The 13,121-nt window shown below is 58.6% G+C and overlaps 2 pseudogenes; both read left to right on the top strand.

The window, feature by feature from the left end:
- Nucleotides 1-9,196: 9,196 nt before the first annotated feature.
- LOC145535078 (18S ribosomal RNA) lies at nt 9,197-11,034 on the top strand (annotated as a pseudogene).
- A 1,559-nt stretch (nt 11,035-12,593) lies between these two features.
- Nucleotides 12,594-13,121, top strand: part of LOC145535138 (28S ribosomal RNA) — a 1,372-nt pseudogene continuing 844 nt past the window's right edge.

Below are 13,121 nucleotides of genomic sequence, written 5' to 3'. Positions count from 1 at the left end.
ATTCTGGGACTCAGGATGGGAGGGCCAGGGGAGCCATCTCTAATTCTCTAATTGCCCATGGCTGGGGAGGGGAGCCCTGGGAAAGCTGACCTGGGCTGGGGGAGGTTGTGGGAGTTGCTGGCTATGAGTTTGGGGAGGAGACCAGAGTTGTAGGTCCCATGCCAGACTTGGAGGACAGACTCTGGGGAGTTCTAGTTCCAGTTCCTTCAGGGGAACTAGAGGGAGTGACTCCAGAAAAGGATCTCTGAGCTGAGAGAGCATGGACTGCAGAAGAGGGGGCTTGTCAGGAAGGGCTGATGAGAGGGTTCGCCCCAAAGGAAGGATGTGGGCTTGCTTGCCTGGGGAGCTGTGGGGCTGGACTGGGTGTCCTGAAGCCCCACTGAGGACCCCAACCCCACAGTTGGGACTAACCCAGTAAGTCCCTTTATAAGTGTGAGCAGACCCATCCCCCATGCCATGTCCCTTCCACCCCTCCCACTGAGTCAGCCACCCTGAATCAGAGCCTGAGGGGTCAGAGGAGTCTCACTAAGAGGCAAGGGAGGACCCTGAGAGTCACCAACAGAGAAGCCCAGAGAGTTCCTGAGTGACAGAGACAGTCTCCCAATGGTGGGCTGTTCTGAGAGAAATGGCCAGGTGTCCCTGAGGACACCCAGGATCAGAGACATAGCCACATGACCTCTGAGGGACAGTGCTGTAGTGACACTGACCCTCAGTTTGAAAGAGACAGATTCATGGCACACAGGCAAACATAGTGGGCCTGATGCTTTGACATGCTGCTGGACTCTGACACTGACCGACAGGCGCAGAGTGAGGGAATGGTCTCACTGGGCCTGAGCCTTCCAGGAAGGCCTATTTGGGAAGGCAGGCACAGAGGCCCCATCACCTCATGGTGGCCCTCCTAGCCACGCACCCTTTGCTCTCAGTGGGTGTATCTGGGGGGGCCACTTCGGGCGTGAACAGCACGTGGGCACTACTGCACAGACACCCTTGTGCGCAAAGGTGTCACCTCCCACCCAGCACTGCCCAGAGGAGAACCTGAGCCTCACATGGCCCTGGGAGGTTTGGGGCCCAGTACCAGGAACACTTCACAGAGCACCCAGAGCCGACAAGCAGAGCCTGTGTGCATTCATTCACGGAGGTTTACAAGCACCTACTATGTGCCAGACCCTACCTCAGGCACAGGAAATTCAGATGGGAACAAAACACATCCCGACCCACTCAGAGCTAGAAGTCCAGGGGAAAGTAAGCCATTAATGAGATAAACACATAATTTTGACATGCAACTTCAACGTGACCACAAAGAGGAATTTCTCAAGGCACGAGAACGTGAAAGGATGACTAGGGTTGGGGTGGGAGCAGGGTGAGGTCACAGAAGGCTGCCCTGATGAAGAGGCTTGAAGGCCACCTTGGCCCTGGGAGAGGGCAGCTCCTAGTCCTGGTGTGACAAGTCCCTACAGAATCCTGGTTAAGCCTGTCACCACCTCCTAGGGCCTTTTTTTTTGGGACAGGCCTAGCAATAGCATGGCATCCAGGGGGCATTTTTTCAGAGGGCATGAGGCCTGCCTGGCATAGTTTATCCATTCCCAAACAAAGCCCAGCCAAATAGGCTTCCTACACGTTGATCCTATAATAACAGTTTTATTCTCTCTGAGGCTTGTTTACTTAGGGGAACAATGGAGGATTGTAGCAGCTGCAGAGTACATGGGTGGGGTCATGAAGCAGCAGTTATACCCGTAAGAGAGACAACTGAGGGTCCAGGGTGGCCTTACGGGTAGAACAAGGGCAAGGCCTCTTGCAGAGACCGAGGCCCTAAGGTTTGATGTTCAAGGCCTGACCAAGTGCAGTGGGACCAGACTCGGGCCTCTGAGGTCTCTGCTTCCCCCTTGGTGTGGAGGGGCCCGGGAGGGCGGCCAGCAGCGAGTCACAGGCTGACTGAGCCCTCAGGAGTCAGTGGTGTCATTCACAAGCAGCACACTACTGAGCCTTGCGCTCAACACTTCAGCCCTGCTGGTTGTGCCCCTCGGAAGCCCGAGCCTGGGGGACTGGAGCCTGGAATTGGAGTCTGGGATGGGACCGTGGCGGGAAGTAACAGACAACACGAGGGGTCCGCTGTGCAGAAGGAGGTGCACTGATGCCCTGCAAGTGGTGGGAGGAGCTCCCAGGAGAAGCAGCACCAGCCGCTGCTCCCTGGCCCTGTATCCCAGCCCTTCGGAGTCCCATTCAGGAGCTGTGGAGGGAGTGCTGCCATGGGGGCCTGGTCCACAGCCAGGCCTCTGACTTTTCATTCAAGTGCAAGCTATGTGCAGGCAGTCTGACTAGTGAGGATGTGGCGCTCAGCAAAGGACAGAGGAAGCCCACCTTCCTCCAAGAACACTGGAGGGAAGGGTCCCTCTGTGGGGGCTCCTGGGGGCTCTAGTTCCCTTCCAGCCCTCCACTGGGGACTACCCTCCACTTCCTTCCTGGACATCAGTGTCCAAGGTCGGTGAGACTTTTTTAATGCTGCACAACATTTTTTCTCCTTGCATAAGTTTCCTCATTCTAAGCCCTCCATTCTTATTTACCTGCTGGGTGGAAGGCCTGTCACTGATAGTAAAAATTCCTGCAGAGATTGTTGACTCTGAGGTGCCCACAAAAGAATATCTTTGTGCTCATGGGTTTGACCCAGACTGGTGGCCCGTCTGAGCTTCCCGCCACAACTCGAGAAAAACCACGTGATTCCACACTCATCACGAGATGAGACCCTTTTCCCTTGTAGGGCTTTGAGAGCAATCACCGGGCTCTTCTCCCAACTTGAAAGGAGGCTTGACTCCTTTCATGCATCTCCAGGTGTTCCCCGAGATGCCCGTCCCAAGCTGAGAAGAACCCTGAGCTTCCCGCCGCAAGGCGAGAGCATCCACGCAATTCCCCCTCAAAGTGAGACCGGGCCCTTTTCACCTGCAGCACCTCGAGAGCAATCCTAAGTTCCCTCTGGCACTTCAAAGGAGGCTTGACTCCCTTTCAGCAGCTCCAGAGGTTCCCCAAGATACCCGTCTCAACTCGAGTGGAACCCCCAGTCTCCAGACGCAATTCGAGAGGAGCCCCATGTTCCCCACTCCACCCCTCATTTCGAGATGAGGGCCGAGTCCCCTGCTTCCACTCGACAGGAATCCCTACTTTCCGTCGCACCTCAAGAGGAGGCCTGTCTCATCTATTGAAACTCGAGAGGAAACACGAAGTTCCTGCCACAAGACGAAAGGTCATCGAGTACTCCCCACAACTGCACATAGCGCCTTATTCCTTTGCAGCGACTCCAGAGGAACCAAGCTGCCCCTGTCAACTGCAAAGGAGGCCTGACTTCCTAGAGGCAACAAGAGAAGTTCCCTGAAGCCCCCCATCAGAACTTGAGAGGAACCTCAAGCTTCCCTCTGCAACTCGTGAAAAACCATGAGATTCGCTCCTCAACGCGAGATGAAGCCCGATTCCCTTGCAGTGACTTGAGAGGAACACTGAGTTCCCTCTCGAAATATGGATGGAAGCTTGACTCCCTTTTTGCCACTCTGGATATTCCCTGAGATACCGGTCCCAACTCGAGAGGAACCCTGAGTTTCCTGCCTCAATGCTTAATGAGGACCCATTCCGCTGCAGTGACTCCTGAGGAATTTTGAAGGTGACCCTGGCAGCTTGCAAGAAGGCATCCTGACTTCCCTGAGGTCACAGGGGAGACTGGCTGAGGTACCCGTTGCAACTTGAAAGCTTTTGTCACAACTCAAGAAAAACCACGTGATTCCACGCTCATCAGGAGATGAGGCCCTTTTCCCCTGCAGGGCCTTGAGAGCAATCCCCGTGTTCCTCTCCCAACTTGAAAGCAGGCTTGACTCCTTTCATGCAACTCCAGGTGTTCCCGAAAGTACCTGTCCCAACCTGAGAAGAACCCCGAGCTTCCCGCCACAACGCGAGAGCATCCACGTGATTCCCCTTCAAGGCGAGACAGGGCCCTTTTCACCTGCAGCGCCTCAAGAGCAATCCTGAGTTCCCTCTGGCATTTGAAAGGAGGCTTGACTCCCTTTAGGCAGCTCCAGAGGTTCCCCGAGATACTCGTCCCAACTCGAGTGGAACCCTGAGTCTCCTGATGCAATTCGAGAGGAGCCCTGTGTTCCCCACTTCCCACCCTCCTCATCTCGAGATGAGGGTGGAATCCTCTGCTTCCACTGGACAGGAATCCCTACTTTCCCTCGCGCCTCATGAGGAGGCCTGTCTCATCTACTGAAACTCGAAAGGAAATGCGAAGTTCCTGCCACAAGACAAAAGATCATCGAGTACCCCGTCAACTGCACATAGGGCCTAATTCCCTTTCAGCGACTTGAGAGGAACCTGAGCTGCCCCTGGCAACTCCAAAGGAGGCCTGAGCCAACTCGAGGGGAACCCTGAGTTTTCCTGCCTCAACGCTTGATGGAATGTCCACCCTCCACCCTGGAATCGCGTGGGGGGGCGGGCGGAGCGCGTCTCCTTCGTGGCAGCCTCCTGGGGAGATATTTCCCAGCTGCTGTCCCTTTCTCTGAGTCCGGGGTCGCGTCGCATCGCGTCTGTCAGGCTCCATGGCCGAGCTCGGGCGTTTGTGTGGCCGGCGATGTGGTGTCCTCCACGGCCGGTGACAGCGACCCGTCCTTGGGACATTCGAGCCGGTTGTTGGGCACCACCTTGCGGTCGCTTTTATATGTCCCTCCCCTCCGGAGCTTCAGCGACCTTCTGGAGGGCTCTGACTCAGCCGCCGGGCCCCAGGCAGAGCTCTCAGAGACCAGCTAAGCTGGCGGCAACAGTGCCGGTGGCGCCGAGGCCTAGCGATGTCCTGCTGTCGCCAGAGACTGGTTCTCTAGGTTTCTGAGGAGGGTGACCGTCGCCTCGGCAGGCACTCCAGAGCCAGGCTCTGTGGTGGCCTGACCGGGTTGACCAGCATCTCCCCGTGCCGTGCCCCTCCAGCTGTGGAGATGGACTGGCCTGACCCTACCAGGGCCGGGCCACTGCAGTGGGAAGGGAGAGGGTGTTCCCTCCCTGGAGCTACTGGGACTTGGCGGTCCGGCCTCCTCCTGGGCTGTGCTCAGGAGCATTTGCTTCACCCTCGGGCCCACGGGCCCACGGTCCCCCAGCATCCTGCTCCAGAGGTGGGGACTGGCCCAGACTGTGGAGTGGAGGCTAGTGGAGGGCACGCCTTCGTCCGGGCCCTTGGGCTCTTTCTGACCAAGGTGTTTTCCACATAGCACTCCGGAGGTGAGGACCTGCCTGCCAGAGTTGTGAGGGGTGACCCAGAGAGGCCGGCCAGCACGGGCGCATGTGGGGTCCCCCGTGGTGTCCGGTCGCCTGAGCTGTCTCCCTGCACACACGCTTTTCTTTTTCAAAGTCCCGATCAGTCTGGAGACATGGATGGACCGGACCCTGTTTCCGCGGTTGGTGGGGGAGGGTGCGCTCGACCCTTCAGCTTGCCCTCGTGGGTCTCGGTTGTTGGATGCAACTTTTTCTCACCCCTCCCCAACTCCCTGAATCCCGGTCAGGAGGTCAGGAACCGGCTCGAGCTGTCCTGGGTGCCCCATATAGGATGGTCTGGGGCTCCGGGCATGGTCCCTCGTTGGGGCCTGCTCCTCTCGTTGGAGGAGCCTCGCCAATGGTACCCTTGTTTCTTTTTGCAAATCGAAGCCAAATCCCCTTTCAGAGACTCGGATGGATGGGTACACCTACCCATGTGGGAGAAGCAGGGAGGGCGTCCCCTGCCAGCTCCCTTTCTCTTGGCATCAGTGCCCCCACTTTTGCCACCACGTGCCCCCTTCACCCCCTCCTCGGTCGACCAGATGACCCCCGACAGCTCCGGGCCTGGTATTTATGGAGTAATGCTGGGGACAGGGGGCTGGGTCAAGGTTCTAAGGTCCCTCTCTGCAAATCGTAGGTGGGCCCCGCTGTCGGGCACTGTCATTTTGTCACCCAAAATGGGCTTTTTTTTGCCACCAGGTAAGTGCTGACAAAGTCTCTCTCAGTGTTTGCTGCCAAGGACTTTGGGCCTCTGAATGCACGCGGGGCTCTGGGCCTTTGGGCTGCCAGCTGGCCCCTAATTTGGCCCTTGCTGCTGGAGCCGCCCTCCTGGGCCTGTGCTCCGGCTCCTGTGTGGCATGTCTGGCTGACCTGACTCGTGGTGCCACCTCCAGTCTCTGGGCGATCCAAGGGCAGTGGGGCAAGGTGCCATGGGTCTTCTACCCTGTGCACTTCTTGCTGTGGGCACCTGGTGGTGGCTGGGATGACCCCTGCCCTGTAGGCTCCATGCCACGTGTCAGGTGTTCCTCCTCCTGGAGTCATCGGCCGCTCTCGCCCAAGGTGAGGTGTCAGGGGGAGATTGCTAGTGAGGCTTAAAGCAGGCCCCTCTGGTGTGCCTTCCCCCCTCCCCCTTGGCTCAACTGATAAATGTGGTGTGGTTGTGCTTTCCTGGGCTGGACCTAAGCTGTGCTGGGTGAGAGACACGAGTTCCTGGTGACCATGTGCGCTATTCCTGGTCTGTCCATGGGGCCCCTCCCCTGTCTTTCCCCCTGCCCGTCGGGGAGTGTGAGGAAGGCAGGGGGTGGGTGCTGTCTCTGGCCCTGACCTTCAGTCTCTTGTCACTTACCTCTGGGTGTCAGTGGGGCCGTCAGTTTTTGGAAATAGCAGACGCTTTCACTTCTCCTTCTTGGGGTGTGCCCCGTGAGTGGCTCTCCCTGCGGTGGGGAGGGCTGTGCTGAGTGCCCTACCTGGGTGTGTGAGCATGCCTTGTTTGACCCTCGGTGGTGCCCCTGGAGCGCTCCAAATCGCCTCTCAGGTGCCTGAGGCCGAGCAGTGGTGTCATTTCCCTTAACCTGATGTCCTCCTTGGGTCCCCACTGAGGTGGTGTGTGTGTCCTGTGAGTGGCTCTCTTTGGGGAGGGGGGGTTGAGGTGGTAGGAGAGGCATGTCTGTTCCCCTTGCCTCTTCCGTTGGGGGCAGGTGCTGCCTCGCTGTGGAGGCACGAGCAATGCTCCGGCCCTGACTGTGCACACGCTCTTGTGTGGTCATCCATTTACCTGTACTGCAGACCCCTCCTGCCCAGTTGAGGACTGGCACCTCGTGGAGTGCCTCCGTGGGCCCAAAGGAGAGACGAATGGGTGAGGGACAGTGTGCCCTCGGTGAGAAAGCCTGCTTTAGTGATCAGAGAGGGAGCGTTGGGGTACCGGAGCCCCCAGCCTCTTCCCCTCCTGAGTGGGCAATGGTGACTAGCAGAGCATGTGGGCAGAAGCCATCCTCTCCTCTGTGGGGGGGGGGGTGTGCCGGCCCCGTGGTGGGGTCGTGTGGTGCTCGTTGCCTATTTTGGCCAATGCCTCCCTTCTCTGAGTTGGGGGAGGGTCCCTCCGGTGCCTGCTGGGTGTCTGGAAAGTGGGGGGCTGTGCATGTGCTGTGTGCACACGGCAGGCCCCGTGGTGTGAGCCCAGGGGTGAAGGGAGGGGGGTGAGGCCTGGTTGGCCCTGGCTTCCCCAGCCCTGCAGCTGTGGTGAGGAGGAGCCTGTTGTGCCTGCTCTTGCCCCTGAGCTGCAGCTGGTGGTGGCACTTGGGCATGGTCTGGGCTGCCTTGCTTGAGAGCATGTCCCCAGGATATTGAGCCTCAGGGTCAGACTAGATGGAAGACAGATTCATCAAGGGTGGATGGAGGAGATGGGTGGGTGTCCCCAGGATATTGAGCCTCAGGGTCAGACTAGATGGAAGACAGATTCATCAAGGGTGGATGGAGGAGATGGGTGGGTGGTGTGCTGGCCCTGGTGGTGCAGCTGGGTTGTGGGGCCTGTTACAGGGCTGGCCAGGACTGGCAAGTGTCCCAGGCATTGAGGTACTGCCCTCAAGTGTGGGTGGCAGTGGGATCCTGTGCTAGTTTTCCTGGTGGCCCATCCGTGTCCTGGTGTTTTCTGGTCCCTCTACAGCACCCGTGTCCCTGTCCTGAGACCATTGCTGTGCGTGTTTGCTGGCCCCTCCCCACTGCTGCTGGGCTTCCTCCTCTTCCCACGTGTGTGACTGCCCACATTCCCTTCCGCCTGTCTGGAACTGAGCTGGCCTTGCCTCATGTGGGTGTTATCCCTTGGCCTCCACTGGCCAGTGGCATCCCTGGGTGGAGCAGTGCCCTTGGAGCCCTGAGAAAGGTGTTGGGAGGAGCCTGGCACAGTGGGGTTGTGTGTGAGGGCTGTGGGGGCTGCTGGTACACAGCCAGGAGAACGTTCTCCTGGGCCAGCCACAGCTCTGAGTGTGTGTAGGTGGTGGTGAGCCTGAGTCCCATGGGGGTGGGGGCCCTGGGGGGGGTGGAGAGGCTAGTCCATCGTCCTAGGTGTGCCGTGAGACTGCCCCTGAGCTGGGAGGCCTCTGGTGGTGAGATCCAGCAGTGTGCCCTGGCAGCCGACTTGCTTCCCCCTGGTTGTTTTGAGCCATCCTCCTCTTGGTGTCCACCCCTTTGTGGCCACCCCACCTCTCCACCGCCGGTTCTGTGCTGCTGCTGCATCTTCTGTGGTGTTGGCCTCATGTGTCTGCACCTTGTTGGTGCCCCCTCTCTGTCCGTCCACCTCATTCTGCTCCCTGCCTGCTGCTCCCTGGGGCCATGCTCTGGTGTGTCTTGCTTCCCAGGCTTGCCATGGTCCTAGTCATGTCCTTGCATGCTGGTTGAGGGGGAGTGACTGTGACTCCCATCCCCCCACCAGCCCTCTGCTGTGCCCCTGCTCCAGTGCACTTGCCTGAGTGCGGGTCAGGTCCCTGGTCTGCCCCTGAGGGCCAGTTGCCCTGTCCTTACTGCCCAGCATCCCCTGCCCCTTCAGGGTGGTGGACAGATGGACGTGAGGGTGTGTGTCGGCCACCCCTGGCATGGCCTGGCCAGGGGGCCCCTGGCCTGGCTCCTGGGGCCGCCGGGGCAGCAGGCTTGTGATGGTGGGGGGAGGGGGCCTGCTGCCCTGCCCTCGTTCCTCCATGTGGCTGTGGTGGCGTGCTGTGACCCTCGTAGACCAAGGGTGTGCGTGTGATTGGGCATCCTTGCAGCAGGTGAGGCGGGTTGGTTGGGTTTCCCACCCTGGTTGAGCACCTTCCCAACCCCCTCTCCCTGCTTCCTCACCTCGTGGGTCTTCTGGATTGCCCACCACAGTGCATCATGTCCTGGGTCCCCTGCTCCCTGCACGCCTGGCTCCTCATGCTTGCTCTCCTACCTGATTGATCCTGCCAGTAGCATATGCTTGTCTCAAAGATTAAGCCATGCATGTCTAAGTACGCGGGGCTGGTACAGTGAAACTGTGAATGGCTCATTAAGTCAGTTATGGTTCCTTTGGTCGCTCACTCCTCTCCTACTTGGATAACTGTGGTAATTCTAGAGCTAATGCATGCTGATGGGCACTGACCCCCTTCACAGGGGGGATGCATTTATTTTTCAGATCAAAACCAACCCGGTCAGCCTCCTCCCAGCCCTGGCTGGGGGGCGGGTGCTGGCGTCTTTGGTGACTCTAGATAACTTTGGGCCAGTTGCACGCCTCCTGTGGTGGTGACGACCCATTTGAAAGTCTGCCCTATCAACTTTTGATGGTAGTCGCTGTGCCTACCATGCTGACAACAGGTGGTGGGGAATCAGGTTCGATTCTGGACAGGGAGCCTGAGAAATGGCTATCACATCCAAGGAAGGCAGCAGGCGCGCAAATTACCCACTCCTGACCCGGGGAGATAGTGACGAAAAATAATACAGGACTCTTTTGAGGCCCTATAATTGGAATGAGTCCACTTTAAATCCTTCCGTGAGGATCCATTGGAGGGCAAGTCTGGTGCCAGCAGCCACGGTAATTCCAGCTCCAATAGTGTATATTAAAGTTGCTGCAGTTAAAAAGCTCACAGTTGGATCTTGGGAGCGGGCGGGCGGTCTGCCGCGAGGTGAGCCACCGCCCACCCCTGGCCCTTGCCTCTCGGCGCCCCCTCAGTGCTCTTAGCTGAGTGTCCTGCGGGGCCCAAAGCGTTTTCTTTGAAAAAATTAGAGTGTTCAAAGCAGGCCCGAGCCGCCTGGATACTGCAGCTAGAAATAATGGAATAGGACTGCGGTTCTATTTTGTTGGTTTTTGGAACTGAGGCCATGATGAAGAGGGACGGCTGGGGGCATTCGTATTGTGGTGCTAGAGGTGAAATTCCTGGACCGGCAGAAGACAGACCAGAGCAAAAGCATTTGCCAAGAATTTTTTCATTAATCAAGAACGAAAATCAGAGGTTCGAAGACGATCAGATACCGTCGTAGTTCTGACCGTAAATGATGCCGACTGGTGATGCACCGGCATTATTCCCATGACCCGCTGGGCAGCTTCCGGGGCACCAAAGTCTTCGGGTTCCGGGGGGAGTAGGGTTGCAAAGCTGAAACTTAAAGGAATTGACAGAAGGGCACCACCAGGAGTGGAGCTTGCGGCTTAATTTGACTCAACACGGGAAACCTCATCCGGCCTGGACATAGACAGGATTGACAGATTGATAGCTCTTTCTCGATTCCGTGGGTGGTGGTGCATGGCCCTTCTTAGTTGGTGGAGCAATTTGTCTGGTTAATTCCGATAATGAACGAGACTCTGGCATGCTAACTAGTTACGTGACCCTTGAGTGGTCAGCGTCCCTCAACTTCTTAGAGGGACAAGTGGCGTTCAGCCACCCGAGATTGAACCAATAACAGGTCTGTGGTGCTGCCCTTAGATGTCCGGGGCTGCACACGTGCTACACTACGCTGGAAGGTGCGGGTAACCCGTTGAACCCCATTCGTGATGGGGATTGGGGATTGCAATAATTCCCCATGAACGAGGAATTCCCAGTAAATGCAGGTCATAAGCTTGCGTTAAGTCCCTGCTCTTTGTACACACCGCATGTTGCTACTACCAATTGGATGGTTTAGTGAGGCTCTCGGATCGGCCCTACTGGGATCAGCCCATGGCCCTGGAGGAGTGCTGAAGATGGTCGAACTTGACTATCTAGAGGAATTTAAAGTCATAACAAGTTTTCTGTAGGTGAACCTGCGGAAGGATCATTAACGTGGTCGGTTTCGACAGTGGTGTGGTGGCCTCGCCTCACCCCGCCTGGCTCTTGAGCATCTCCTCCACCTGTGCGGTGCCAGATGGGAAGGAAGGGGAGAGGGGGAAGGAAGGGGAGAGGGGGAAAAAGACTTCTGGAAGGCTCCCTGCCTCGGCCGGGGCGGTGGGGGTCCGGTGGCCTTTCCAGTGTTTAGGGGATGAGGAGTTGTGCTAGAAGGTGGGGGGTGGCGTGCAGAGTGTGGGGATAGGGTGGGAAAGGTGGCTCTCCTCTGCCTTCCCGCCTGCCCTGCTGGCCCCTCCGTGCCACCATCCCTGGCTGGGGCGCCCTGCCACCCTGCCCCACACCCAGTGGTGTTGTCTCCACTGTCCCTCTCCCGCCTGACCTCCCTGCCACGTCCCTCGAGGTTGGGTCTGAGGGCTTGGGGTGGGGTAAGGGGTTGCTCAGCGTGCCCCCACCACACTCCACGTGCCTTCGCCCCTGGCGTCGGCCATGGCTGCCTCCCCCCATGCCGTGGACCACATGGTGCGGATCCTCCAGTCACGTACATGTGGCGTACAGAAGACCCACTCCCTGGCGCTGCTTGTTGGGGGGTGGGCAAGTCCTTCTGATTGAGGCCCAGCCCGTGGACGGTGTGAGGCCCGTAGAGGCCCCCAGCGCGCCATGACTGGGTCTTCCCGGAGTCGGGTTGCTTGGCAATGCAGCCCAAAGCGGGTGGTAAACTCCATGTAAGGCTAAATACCGGCACGAGACCGATCTTCAACAAGTACCGTAAGAGAAAGTTGAAAAGAACTTTGAAGAGAGATTTCAAGAGGGCGTGAAACCGTTAAGAGGTAAACGGGTGGGTTCTGCAGTCCGCCTGGAGGATTCAACCCGCTGGTGGGTCTGGCCGTGCTGGTGGCCCGGTGGATCTTTCTCACTCCCCGTTCCTCCAGAACCCTCCATCCGCCCTCCCTCTGCCCCTCCCCCGCTCTTCCCTCAGTCTCAGGGTGGAGGTGGGTGGGCGGGGCCGGGGGTGGGGTTGGCGGGGGACCGCCCCCTGGCCAGCGACAGGGCGCCGTCCGGGGCATTTCCACCACGTGGTGTGCTGTGACTGGCTCCGGGATGGCTGGGAAGGCTGGTGGGGAAGGTGGCTCGGGGGCGGGGGGAGGCTCATCGTCGAGGTGGTGGGTCCACCCCCCGGAGTGTTACAGCCCCCCTCTCCCCCCCCCGCCGGCAGCAGCACTCGCCGAATCCTGTGACTGAGGGAGGCAGACCTGTCACCGCACTCTCCCCCTTCCCAGCGCTGCCCCCCTCGGGGGCACTCCTGCAAGGGGGCATTCCCCATGGGGGTGTGCTGGTGTCCAGTGGGGCTGGGCCCCCCCTCCCAGAGTGCGACCTCTCTCCCAACCTGGCTGCCTCCAGCCGGGTGGGTTGGGGCGGGGTGGACTGTCCCCAGTGCACCCCGGGCGGGTGGCGCCATCGGGCTCAGTGGGGTTTCTCGGTCACACCGGTCGGCAAAGGGAGCGCATGGGGTCAGTGGAAATGTCAGCCACCCACCCGACCCGTCTTGAAACACGGGCAAAGGAGTCTAATACGTGCGCGAGTCAGAGGCTCGCACGAAAGCCTTCGTGGTGCAATGAAGGTGAAGGCTGCCCTTAGCCGGTGGCCGAGATGGGATTCTGATGCCTCTCCAGTCCATTGAAGGCACACCACTGGCCCGTCTCGCCCGCTGCGCCGGGGAGGTGGAGCATGAATGCTCGTGTTAGGACCCAAAAGATGGTGAACTATGCCTGGGCAGGGCGAAGCCAGAGGAAACTCTGGTGGAGGTCTGTAGCAGTCCTGATGTGCAAATCGGTCGTCCGACCTGAGTATAGGGGCAAAAGACTAATTGAACCATCTAGTAGCTGGCTCCCACTGAAGTTTCCCTCAGGGTAGCTGGCGCTCTCACAACGAACCCACGCAGTTTTCTCCGGTAAAGCAAATGATTAGAGGTCTTGGAGCCGAAACGATCTCAACCTATTCTCAAACTTTAAATGGGTAAGAAGCCCGGCTCGCTGGCTTGGAGCTGGGTGTTGAATGCGAGTGCCTAGTGGGCCACTTTTGGTA

Source organism: Giraffa tippelskirchi, chromosome 14 (assembly GCF_054371585.1).
Source record: "Giraffa tippelskirchi isolate mGirTip1 chromosome 14, T2T-mGirTip1v1.2.pri, whole genome shotgun sequence".
Lineage (NCBI taxonomy): Eukaryota > Metazoa > Chordata > Mammalia > Artiodactyla > Giraffidae > Giraffa > Giraffa tippelskirchi.
Note: the sequence above shows the minus strand (reverse complement) of the source record. Positions and strands in the feature narration are given on the sequence as shown.